The sequence below is a fragment of the Lepidochelys kempii genome, chromosome 10 (assembly GCF_965140265.1).
Source record: "Lepidochelys kempii isolate rLepKem1 chromosome 10, rLepKem1.hap2, whole genome shotgun sequence".
NCBI classification, from domain to species: domain Eukaryota; kingdom Metazoa; phylum Chordata; order Testudines; family Cheloniidae; genus Lepidochelys; species Lepidochelys kempii.
Genome location: NC_133265.1, coordinates 12,726,406 through 12,737,605, shown reverse-complemented (window position 1 = coordinate 12,737,605; position 11,200 = coordinate 12,726,406). Strand labels below are relative to the sequence as shown.

General features: G+C 47.1%; 1 protein-coding gene across 1 annotated transcript in view; it reads left to right on the top strand.

The window, feature by feature from the left end:
- The first annotated feature begins 5,070 nt into the window (after positions 1 to 5,070).
- Positions 5,071 to 11,200, top strand: part of ELFN1 (extracellular leucine rich repeat and fibronectin type III domain containing 1) — a 237,791-nt gene continuing 231,661 nt past the window's right edge. Inside the window, exon 1 of the mRNA XM_073362006.1 lies at positions 5,071 to 5,169. The gene's annotated coding sequence lies outside the window, so the exon portion shown is untranslated. The remainder of the gene's footprint in view (positions 5,170 to 11,200) is intronic.

Genomic DNA, 11,200 nt, shown 5'->3' with positions numbered 1-11,200 from the left:
CCCACCCCGTGCGGCCCCCCCAGCGGGGAGCCCCCCCTACATCCGGGCCCCTCAGAAACCGAGCGGGGAGCCGCCCCCACCCCGTGCGGCCCCCCCAGCGGGGAGCCCCCCCTACATCCGGGCCCCTCAGAAACCGAGCGGGGAGCCGCCCCCACCCTGTGCGGCCCCACGGAGCGGGGAGCCCCCCCTACATCCGGGCCCCTCAGAAACCGAGCGGGGAGCCGCCCCCACCCTGTGCGGCCCCACGGAGCGGGGAGCCCCCCCCTACATCCAGGCCCCTCAGAAACCGAGCGGGGAGCCGCCCCCTCCCTGTGCGGCCCCACGGAGCGGGGAGCCCCCCCCTACATCCAGGCCCCTCAGAAACCGAGCGGGGAGCCGCCCCCTCCCTGTGTGGCCCCACGGAGCGGGGAGCCCCCCCTACATCCAGGCCCCTCAGAGAGGGGAGCCTCCCCTCACCCCGTGCGGCCGCGGGGAGCCCCCCCACATCCGGGCCCCTCAGAGAGGGGAGCCCTCCCCGTACTCCTTCTGACCCCCCAGGGCCTCTCCAGCCCCACCGAGATGGGAGTCCCCCGCATCTCTCTGGCCCCACCCAGCGGGGAGCCCTTCCTGCATCCAGGCTCCATCCAAGCAGGGAGCCCTCCAGCCGCCCTGCATCCTGGCCCCAACCAGCAGAGAGTGCCCCCCACTTCCCTCCTGGCCCTATCGAGTGGGGATCCTGCTCCTGCACCTCCCAATCCCATCTCTCCCAAGCCACACAGAGCGGGGAAGATCTCCATGCACCCAGCTCACCCTAGCCCCCACACGTATCCCTCCCAGCCTTGCAGAGCAGGGAAGTCCCCTCCACACCCTGCTCCTCAAACACCCGCTGTCCCCACAGAATGGGAGTCCCCTGCACACCGCACCCCCTCCAGGTCCCACCGGCCCTATACACAGGGAAGGCCCTGCAGAACCCTGCTCACCCCATTCCCCATGGCCTCACTGAGAGGGGCAGACCCTTCCACACCCAGCACACCTTGTACCACTCCACACCCCTGCCCTATACAACTAGGTAGGCCCCTTTTCAACCAACTCACTCTGTACTTCCTGCAGTCCTACAGACCATTATAGACACTCATCATACCCCAACGCAAATGGGGAGGAACCCCAGCTAACCTGACAGCCACAGCCCCATCTCTGGCTTGCCTTGCCCAGTGCCTATGAGGGAGGGTGGTGAGAAGGAAGAGGTCTCTGACCCAACAGATTCTATCCCTCTGAATATAGGCACAGCACTTTCTCCTGAGCTTGCTTTCCAGTCTGGCAAGCCAGCTTTGGTAGCTGCCCTGACCCAACTGTTGAAATGCTGATGTTCCTTGTCATTTAAACATCTCTAAGGCATCATCTGTATAAACTCCAAGGACATTCTGAAGTGGCCTTGACTTCCTTTTGAGCTACCTTCTGCGTGTTTTAAGTTTTTTAATTGCTCTCTTGGGATGTTTTCATCTATTCACTAGCTACAGCAAAACTCATGCTGCAGAAAAGTCACCTGCTCTCTCCAAAGAATTCCAGCTTCCCATCGGTGACCAGAATGTGAAGGTCTGTGTGGAGAGATGGAGGTTGGGATAAGGTGAATCTTAGCTCCAAAGCAGAGAATAGCAATTCGGAAATGGCTTGGTTCCCTGTTTCCATATGGGGTTCTGAGCATCCCCGGCTCTTCTCTTAGCATGTTGGCACCCAAAATGTTAAAGGTCTGACTGAAATTGGCAAACAAGAAGGAACTCAAAACCAGGCCTCTCTCATTTGAATGGAAGGGATTCTTCTTTGTTGTAAGTCCAATGCTCCATAGTGTTTGCATCCTTAGCTGTGTACATTGTTATGGCTGTTTCCTGTAGATTTGAGTGAGTCATTCTGGATGGCAGGGTCTCTCTTTTGGCCATTGAACTCTTTGGGAATGTTTTCAGATGTAGGATGCTGGGCAGAGTAAGGGATCAGGCCACAAATTGGGTAAATCCTGCCTTTTGGCTTGTCATGGTAGACAGCATGGCTAATGTTATAATTATGTATTATTTGCATTATTGTAGTGCCTAGGGGGTCTCAGTGTATGATCCTGTAATGCAAACAGTTACATCCTTTTCAGCAGTTCCACATTCTTCTTCATGTGCCCTAATTCATTTTTTAACCAAAAACTTAATTTAAAGTAGCTTGTCTAGAGTGGCAGTGTGGCCGAATGGGTAGAGCCCTGGACTGGTTCTGTTCCCAGGCCCGACAAGTGACCTTGGGCACTTACATTCACCACTCTGTGTCTCAGTTTCCCCATCTGTAAAATGTGGATATATGATTCAACCTCCTTTGTAAAGGGCTTTGAGATCTACTGCTGAAAAGCCCTAGATAAGAGTGGGGTATTATTAATTGACAGCTACCACACCCAGATTTCATGATAGAAAACAAAGACATTGGTTTGACAGTGCAAAAAAAGAAATACTAAAAATGTAATACATATATAATAAACATCTTAAAAACTAGAGTTTCTTTTTGTTTTCCCCAAATTCTTGACCTTTGCTCAGCCCAGAATAACATTTTTGGCCTAGATACACATCCCTAAAAATTAGGATTTCTTAAAGAATATCCAATGCAACCTTCAGCACTGCTGTATGTAATACTATGAATTATATAAAGCTATATATAATGCTAAAATAAATGTCCCCCAAACCTTTATTTCCATTTCCCCCCTCACATCCTGCCCTCCTACCACACACACCAATCTTGGCAACAAGAATTCTGAATTTCAGATCATCTGTCCAGACATCTTCTTTTTAAAGGCCTAGTGTTCTGAATTGTTTTTGCATGAAAAGTTTAAATTAAACTTTGAATGAATATAACTGTTAGTCATAGCGTTGAGCGTGCCTTAATAGACCTCCAGAGGGCAACAGAGTTCCATGGAAAGGCTCCGAACAGACTAAAGTTGCTGCCTTTGCTTGATACACAGAAGGGGGAGTCTTGATACCTTATCATCTGGCAAATCCCCTGTTTTCCAGCCCTGTGAAGAACTGACATTTCTCTCCTGTTTACTACAAGCATTCAAGGGGTTGCCTGTGTGACTGAGATAATGGCAGCTGCTGTCAATAAGTCCTCCTACCACCTCAAGAATGAAGTTTATTTCCACTATACCTTCCTTGGAGGAGAATTTCATCTTATGAAAATAAAGGGCTAGATCCTTCCTGGCATCCTTTTTTTGCTGTGTCCCTACTAACCTCTCTGGTCTCCTTTGTACATGGCTGGAGGACAGGGGGATCCATTTGATCTCAGGTCATAGGGAAACATCACTCCTACCTGCACCTGAGGGACAAGCATTACTGTAGGAAGTAGCAGCCATGACCCCTTGAATCAAATGTTAATGCCACCCTGTCCAGGACCTGTGGAAAGTCTCCGAATATAACAACCTGTGACTGCATACCAGCAGATACCAGCAGGTGTTTGAACCTTGCATCTTCAGCACCAAAACCCCATAATCCCTTGTCATGTATCCTAAAGAAGTATCTGTCAGTAAGTAGCAGGCTCTTTTTCTTGATGTGAGCCAGCCACTACAGGGAGACTTAACATACACCAAGCCAGTGTTGGGAGACAAATAGTGAGCTTTCTCAAAAAGAAAAGGAGTACTTGTGGCACCTTAGAGACTAACCAATTTATTTGAGCATGAGCTTTCGTGAAAAGCTCATGCTCAAATAAATTGGTTAGTCTCTAAGGTGCCACAAGTACTCCTTTTCTTTTTGCGAATACAGACTAACACTTTCTTTCTCCGGCTCTTTGCCTGTCATCCTGCCTGCACTTGGATAGCTTTGGTGCTGACAGGGATTCTTGTCTCCACAGATGATACTTTGCACTTGTATATCACTTTTCATCCAAAAATTTCCAACCACTTCATGAACATTAGCGAATTAACCTTCAGAAGCACCCCTGTGAGGCAGGAAATTAGTACTTCCATTGTACAGAGTGGGAAACCAAAGCACAGAGACATTCAGCAATTCACATAAGTCATTTACAGAGGCTAAGATAGAATCCAGGAGTCCCTCCCTCCTTCCAGTTTCCTGCTCTAATTACTGAAGAAATATGTACCACTGTCTCTGAGACTGTAGGGAATTGGTGAGACTCCCCCAGGGAAAACTGCCCACCATATTGCAGTTTTACATACAGAATTTGTTATTATTTATCTGAATAATTTCTTCTCAGGGTAATTCTTTTTAAAACAGTTAAGTGTCTGTGTGCTTTTGGATTGGAAGAGAGCTGCTTTTGATTATAATTTATTGTTTGTATTACTGTAGTGCCTCAAAGCCCTTGATGATCATCTCTCTGTTTATATGAAGTGGTATGCAACCTCATGGAGCAGACACCCAGGCTCCAGAGCGCCTTAACGTTTATTCCCCCTTCACTAGAAAACTACGCACCTGATGTTTCAGGACAACCATTAATAATCCCCGCTCTTGAGGGAGCCTCGCTATCAAAGCGTCTGATTGGTTTATTAGTTTACTGTTTATTAGTTTACAGGTTATTACTTCTGTGGTTTAGATTTCTGTCTTGTATTTCTGTGCTGTAGAATATAGACTATGGGCCAGAACCTCAGCTGTGACTGAGCCCTGCTCTGCAAAACAGAAGAGTGGGGAGAGGAATTACTCTACTCCCATGATCCTGAGGCTGTTTGTGGGTGGTTTGGGCCCCTGGCATAGATAAGTTAATGGGCGGAACACTCCTGTGATACCATTCTGCTGGCCAAGGAGTGCCCAAGTGCTCTGTTCATCAGCTTGGTATTCAGAGATTCCCTTAGGCCAAGGGAATCCCCCACTTCCCAGTTAGGAAGCTTTCTGGCTACCCCATGCTGCCTGAGCACTGCAAAGCAGCCAGAGGAGGAGCCAAGGAGGGCCCAATGATTTTTCCAAGATGATTCATTCTCCAACAGTTGGTTTGTGTTGTGGGTGTGGTATTTTTCTGATCTGGGAGTGCAAACAAAGCCTAAGGGCTGCCTTCTTCCTTTTAAATAACAGCTTGTGACCATCATTATTGCTGAACAAACAAGGATCCCCTTATTTTTCTCATTTTGAGCCCACCTATGGCCTTTCTCCTGTGAGCAGTGCTGGAGGGCAGCAGAGCTGTGATAACCAAGTGAAGCTGGCCGGAGGCTATTGGTGTGGGGCAGACATGGTGAGTATACCTCATAGCACTCCCTTCACCTGCTGAGGAAAGTAGTGGAGGGCATGCTTCATGGCAACTACTGCCAGAGGCTAGCAGGCATATGGAGAGTGGGGCCCTGCCATACCCCCAGCCCAACTGGTCATGTCTCCCTGGGGCAATGGAGCACTGCACACACCATACACAGAGGATGGCAACCGCCTGGAGCCAGTGGGAGGTCCAAGTGTGGAGGAATAGGCCCTTTATGTCACTGAGGCCTCTGGTGACCGAAGCCCCAACACGGTCCAGGAGAAGAGAGCTGGTAGAATTCAAGCTCTTATCAGGGCCCACTGAGGCCAGGGTCAAATGGGACTGTGGATGTGGAATTGGGCTGACACTGGCCAGTGAGTTGTGTGTGTGTGATGTGGCACCTCATGTGGTCACACAGGTTGCATAGGCCCAAGGCTGCCCCAAACAGTGTTTAGTTTCTCAAAGATAGTGGCCAAAAGGCACAGTAAATCCCACAGGCATCTAATGTGGGGGTGATGGGCCCTGGCATTGATTTGACTTGGTAGCATGTACAGGATCCAGCTGGGTACAGGGAACCCACCTGGAGGATACGTTGTAGTGGCAAAATGCTGGCTCCATGAAAGCCAATGGCAAAACTGCCATTGACCTCCATGGGGCCAGGATTCCAGGTTAGCAATATTGAGGTATCCAGGTCTTAGTGTAACCATGACCTTTTATGCATTGGGGGGTGTCTCTGTGCTCACTGGAGAAAGGAAGGTTGATGTGATGCCATCTTGTTAAACATTTTCTTGGAAATTAGGTTTGAATTCTCCACCAGGAAATCTATAGCATGTTTTTATTTTCTCTTCTGTGCCTGTAAAAAGTGACCCCTCACCCCTATTCTATGCTTATGTGTGTTCCTTTGTTTCTCTGGGCGACTCTGGGGTGCACTGCTGCTGTTTTTACTAATATGATGTGACCCGCCTTTCCAGGTTCTACAAGAGCACTTTAGAAGAGGTTTGACCTAAACCCTGAGATCAGAGAAGAGCACGGGGTATTAGATTTAAACTTGCTAAATTGAATTAAGCCTCCCACCAAATGATTGTGGCCTGCTCCAGTCCTTCTAATCTTCTTCCGAGTTTAGGATAATTTGTTTAGTTGTGCTGATCAGCTGGAGGTTAATTCAATTGGACTTCAGTTATTTATTCATGCCCGGATTTGCTAAGTGTCACATTAGATACATGAGGTCTCCATTACAGTTATGAGACAGCTTCATTAGTGTGACAGAGATTCCATCTGGATCACTTCTCCCTTTCAGTCCAGTGACTGGCTGTCAGAGCTCTCTCTAGTGGGAGGAATCCTTACAGCTTTCCACTTTCATTTGTATCATAAAGGGATACGGTTGGTTATTGTGCATTGATTATAGCAAAAACACACTTCTGTATGCTGATTGGCTGGGAAGGTCTCACCAATAGTTCGAGAAACCTCAGTAATTTTCTAGCTCTACATTTGAAACTGAGAGCATAGTTGAAAAAACTAAAAGCAAATATCTTATAAAAGCAATTTATTAATAACATAGGCTTGTATAGCGCCTTTCATCTCAAAAAGAAAAGGAGGACGTGTGGCACCTTAGAGACTAACCAATTTATTTGAGCATAAGCTTTCCTGAGCTACAGCTCACTTCATCAGATGCATACTGTGAAAGTGTAGAAGATCCTTTTATATACACACAAATTCGAATGCATACTGTGGAAAGTGTAGAAGATCTTTTTATATACACACAAATGCTTTGTGTGTATATAAAAAGATCTTCTACACTTTCCACAGTATGCATCCGATGAAGTGAGCTGTAGCTCACGAAAGCTCATGCTCAAATAAATTGGTTAGTCTCTAAGGTGCCACAAGTACTCCTTTTCTTTTTGCGAATACAGACTAACACGGCTGTTACTCTGAAACCTTTCATCTCAAAGACTCCCATGGTGATTTAGGGATCACTTTATTCACCAGTGAAATGCAGCCACTTCTGGGGTGGAACATAGTATCGGTTTAACAGTGCACAGCAATACTACACACACATTTAGGACAAAACTGAAGGAGAATACTGTAGCTAGCTGAAACTGCTGGAGGAATTCAGGTTGGCAGAATGTGGTTGCTCACATTGGAATGTGGTCAGGACACCTGGATTAACTCTTGCAAAATGTGTCACTCAATTACAAGTGTTTGGGTAACCTTGGATATAGGTTTTATCCAAAAGCATGTTCCCCTAGCAACACAACCCTCTCGTTATCATGATGGGACATTAGTTCAGAGCTGAGTCAGTGAATTTTGTCATTGTCTTCAATGGACCAGAGTCAGATCTTTAGAGGAAAGAGCACCACCACTTGAATCACTAACAGAACCTGAAGAAAAGAAAAACACCCCCCTGATTAGCTTTTAATGCTACAGAAAATATTGTGATTATGTCTCCCAATCATACACTGCAAGTAAAGGCCGATAGATTCACTTTTATGTAGCTTGTGGGAGAGGGGCTTAGGGATCGACTGGTGGGACAAGTGTGCATTATAGAGAAGGCCCTGGGTCAGATTCTGTTCTCACTTACACTAGAGTGGAGTAATTCTGTTGATGTCAATGCATGAACTCCAGATTTACCTCAATGAAAACACAATTTGGCCTCCTGTCTATATTTTCCCCCCCCCCCCAATGTCTTTTTCCTATCAGTCCTCGAGTATCTGTGTTATTGGCTGGTCAGGATGACACCATCAAGCATTAGCACAGGCCCTAGATACTGCTTTCAGCAATCCTGATGATTAATGGCATTATTCATCATCATATCTTCTCTTTGTCTCTATTTTTCAATTAAATTGTAAACCTGTGCTGAGGATCAGTCATTAGCTTTCAAGGAGTGAGAAATGTTCCCTCACGTTTGGCCTCCTTCAGAAAACACTGTCGCGGCTACACACCGTGAAATATGGTTTCAAACAGAACAATGCTCCAGAAAGCATTACAACTAAGCCTGCTTTTTAGAAAGTTTATTTGTTATTGATTTGGAAGCCAAGTTAGTGCTTGTGAAAGGAGATTTCTGTTTGTCTCCAGGACAAGTATGTCTTTTGGCATCTGCAGTGCAAGCTTCCCTGAGCAGGAGGAAAGAGGGTAGTGCAGTGTCCATCTTTGTCATAAAGTAAGAAGCTGGCCCTTTGAGGGGGAGGGTTTGGGACTCAGCTGCACCTATGCCAGACTTGTTCCCAGGTGACAGGAATGAGTCCAGGGATCCCATGATGGGAGCAGGTGACTCAGAATCAGGCCTGCTGGGAGTTATAAAGAGCAAGCCTGGGCCCCTTTAGGGTGTTTTTCCCTAGCTCTAGTGTTAAAAAGCTGGAGGAGTGCTACCTGCAGGAGTTGGTGAGGAAGGCTGGTGTTCAGAGTGCTTCCTGGGAAGATGGCAGGTGAAGACTCTTTAAAGCTCCTAAGTAGAAGCCCTCGCTCTGGTAGTCTTGAAAAGGACGGAGAGTCAATGGAGGGAAGCTGATGCAATAGCTAGCCCTGAAGCCAGACCAGGTAGGTTCCTGTTACAATCACTGCTATAAGTGCTGGCCTGTCTGGTGAGGTTGCAACCAGGCTGCTAACTGTGGTGATGGATTTTTGTTAGGGAGACTCTTATGAACTACTGGACAGAGACCACCTGATAGAAATGACTCTCTGTGCTGGAATGGATTTGGTGAGCTAAAGGTGCATAGCTCCATTTTCAGTATCAGTCCTGAGTCATCCACTCCCCTTTGTGAAGAAACCCCTGGAAATGAGGGCCTCCGACAAGCCTTCCCACATTGCTCTCTGAATGCATCTCTGCTCTGATCTCTGCCACACCCTGCTGTTTCACTCTTAGGCCCCTACACAATCCTGACCTAAATCTTCCTGGCTGTAGAAGAGTCTGGTTTTGCCATTGACTTTAATGGGAAAAGGCTCCAAGCAGTGAACCACCCCTGATAATCACACCAGCCTGTGATGTGATTTGGGCTGTGGTATGACCGCTTGAGTCTAGGCTGAGACCGCCAAACCTGCAGCCTGATCTGAAGCCAGGTCTCCAGAGGTGAAAGACCAGTGTAGGAGCCCCACTGCATCCCTGAATGCAGCTCTTCTCTTGGGGACTAGTACATCCCTGGCAGTGAGAAAGGAGCAGGAAAGCAAGATAGAGACCTGGGATAACTAGGAGGGCATTGGTGCGTTTGTGCAAGAGGGAATGCTTATGAAGAACCCACACACCCCTCCCCTATTTATGAAGCTGCGCCAGGGAGCTTGTTGATGAAGTTTATTTTGCTGCTTATCTCTGAAGTAGAGGGCAAAATCCACCCTGGTTTTAACCCGATGGATTTCACTGCAGTTACCTTAGAGACGTATTTGGCCCAGGCTGTCTAATACGTGAAGCTATTACCCATCCTATTTGGAGCCAGAGACTTCCTAGATTCTTCTTTTTTCACTGTGGGAGCTGTTGAGCGTCTCCTTGTCCTCCAGTCCAGTCTCCTGTTCCTCTTCTGCAGCATCTCTGGCTTGTGTATATGCTAAATTTTGAGTCCCCGAAGAATTCATTTCATTTAATATTCCTCTTCCCTGTCGTCTTAATTTTTCATTTGTAGGTTAAGCTGCACCTGGGATCCTCAAAGCTTCCTCTAACTTTACTCTGACTGATCAAACTTTTAAATAAACACTTTCACCTTTTCTCTTCAGTTGTGGGGCTCTATTATCATTCTGGATTTTTAAAAAGCAGCAAACATAGAAACGATCACAGATTGCATTTATCTGTGGAGAAACAGATGGACTCGTGTAGAGGATCAGACCTATTACTACACAGACGTAATCTGCATCAGGCACAATGGGCCAAATTCATTCCTCATGTAACTCCACTAGAAATACACTAGGGACGCATATGACCTGCTTGTGCTGTGCCCACAGAGACAGAGCAGGCGGAAATTTGCAGTCAGTTATGTCCATGATGAGTTGATGGAAGCTAGACCGTGTAATTAGGAACAGAATTAAGCACGTGATGTGCAGGCTTAGCATCATTTTACACACCTGGTATGTGCTTACGCAATGTCTGCCTCATGCATAATCCATGTTTGCATATGTATATCATACAGCCATACTGAATTTAGGCATATATCCTTTCACACACACCTTCCTTCTATGTACAGTATCATCACACACAAGATCACATGCACTGTGGGTAGATACATACAATATCTCACAAATGCAGACAAATACAAACCGATATCTACAGATATATACCAACACTCATAAATATCCCCTATGCCCATGTAAACCGTCTCATACAGGGAGGGCCAGAGCCTTGGTTATAGCCAAAATAGAGAATGTAAATCTGTGTGTGAACATAAGAATGGCCATACTGGGTCAGACCAAAGGTCCATCCAGCCCAGTATCCTGTCTGCCAACAGTGGCCAATGCCAGGTGCCCCAGAGGGAGTGAACCTATCGGGTAATGATCTAGTGATCTCTCTCCTGCCATCCATCTCCAACCTCTGATACACAGAGGCTAGGGACCCCATTCTTTACCCATCCTGGCTAATAGCCATTAATGGACTTAACCTCCATGAATTTATCTAGTTCTCTTTTGTGGTGGGGACAAAGCTGGTTTAAAACCTTCCTTGGAACAGCTGTGATCCATGTGCTGCTGGGCACATGCTCTTCCCCTTGTGCAGTGTTAGAGCAGCCTTCAGGCTGCTATGAAATGTATGTAGTCCAGGATTGGTATGGCATAGGGGCAAGGGTGGGAGGCCCCAATATTTGCTGGGGGTGTGTGTGGGATGTATACTTCCCTGTTGGCTCTGTGTTGCTGAAAAAAACACTGTTGCTGATCTTCCTGGGCTGGTTAAATGGCCTTGGCAGTGCAATGCAAAATGGTAGCACCATGCCCAAGCGGCTAGCTCAGAAGCTCTTCCTTTTGCATAGGAACAGATATAGGTGACTTGTACTGCAGTGTGTTCTAGCCAGCACACCCATGAGTCCTTGAGGAAAGCATGCTGCCACCTTTGTACCCTCAAAAAGCA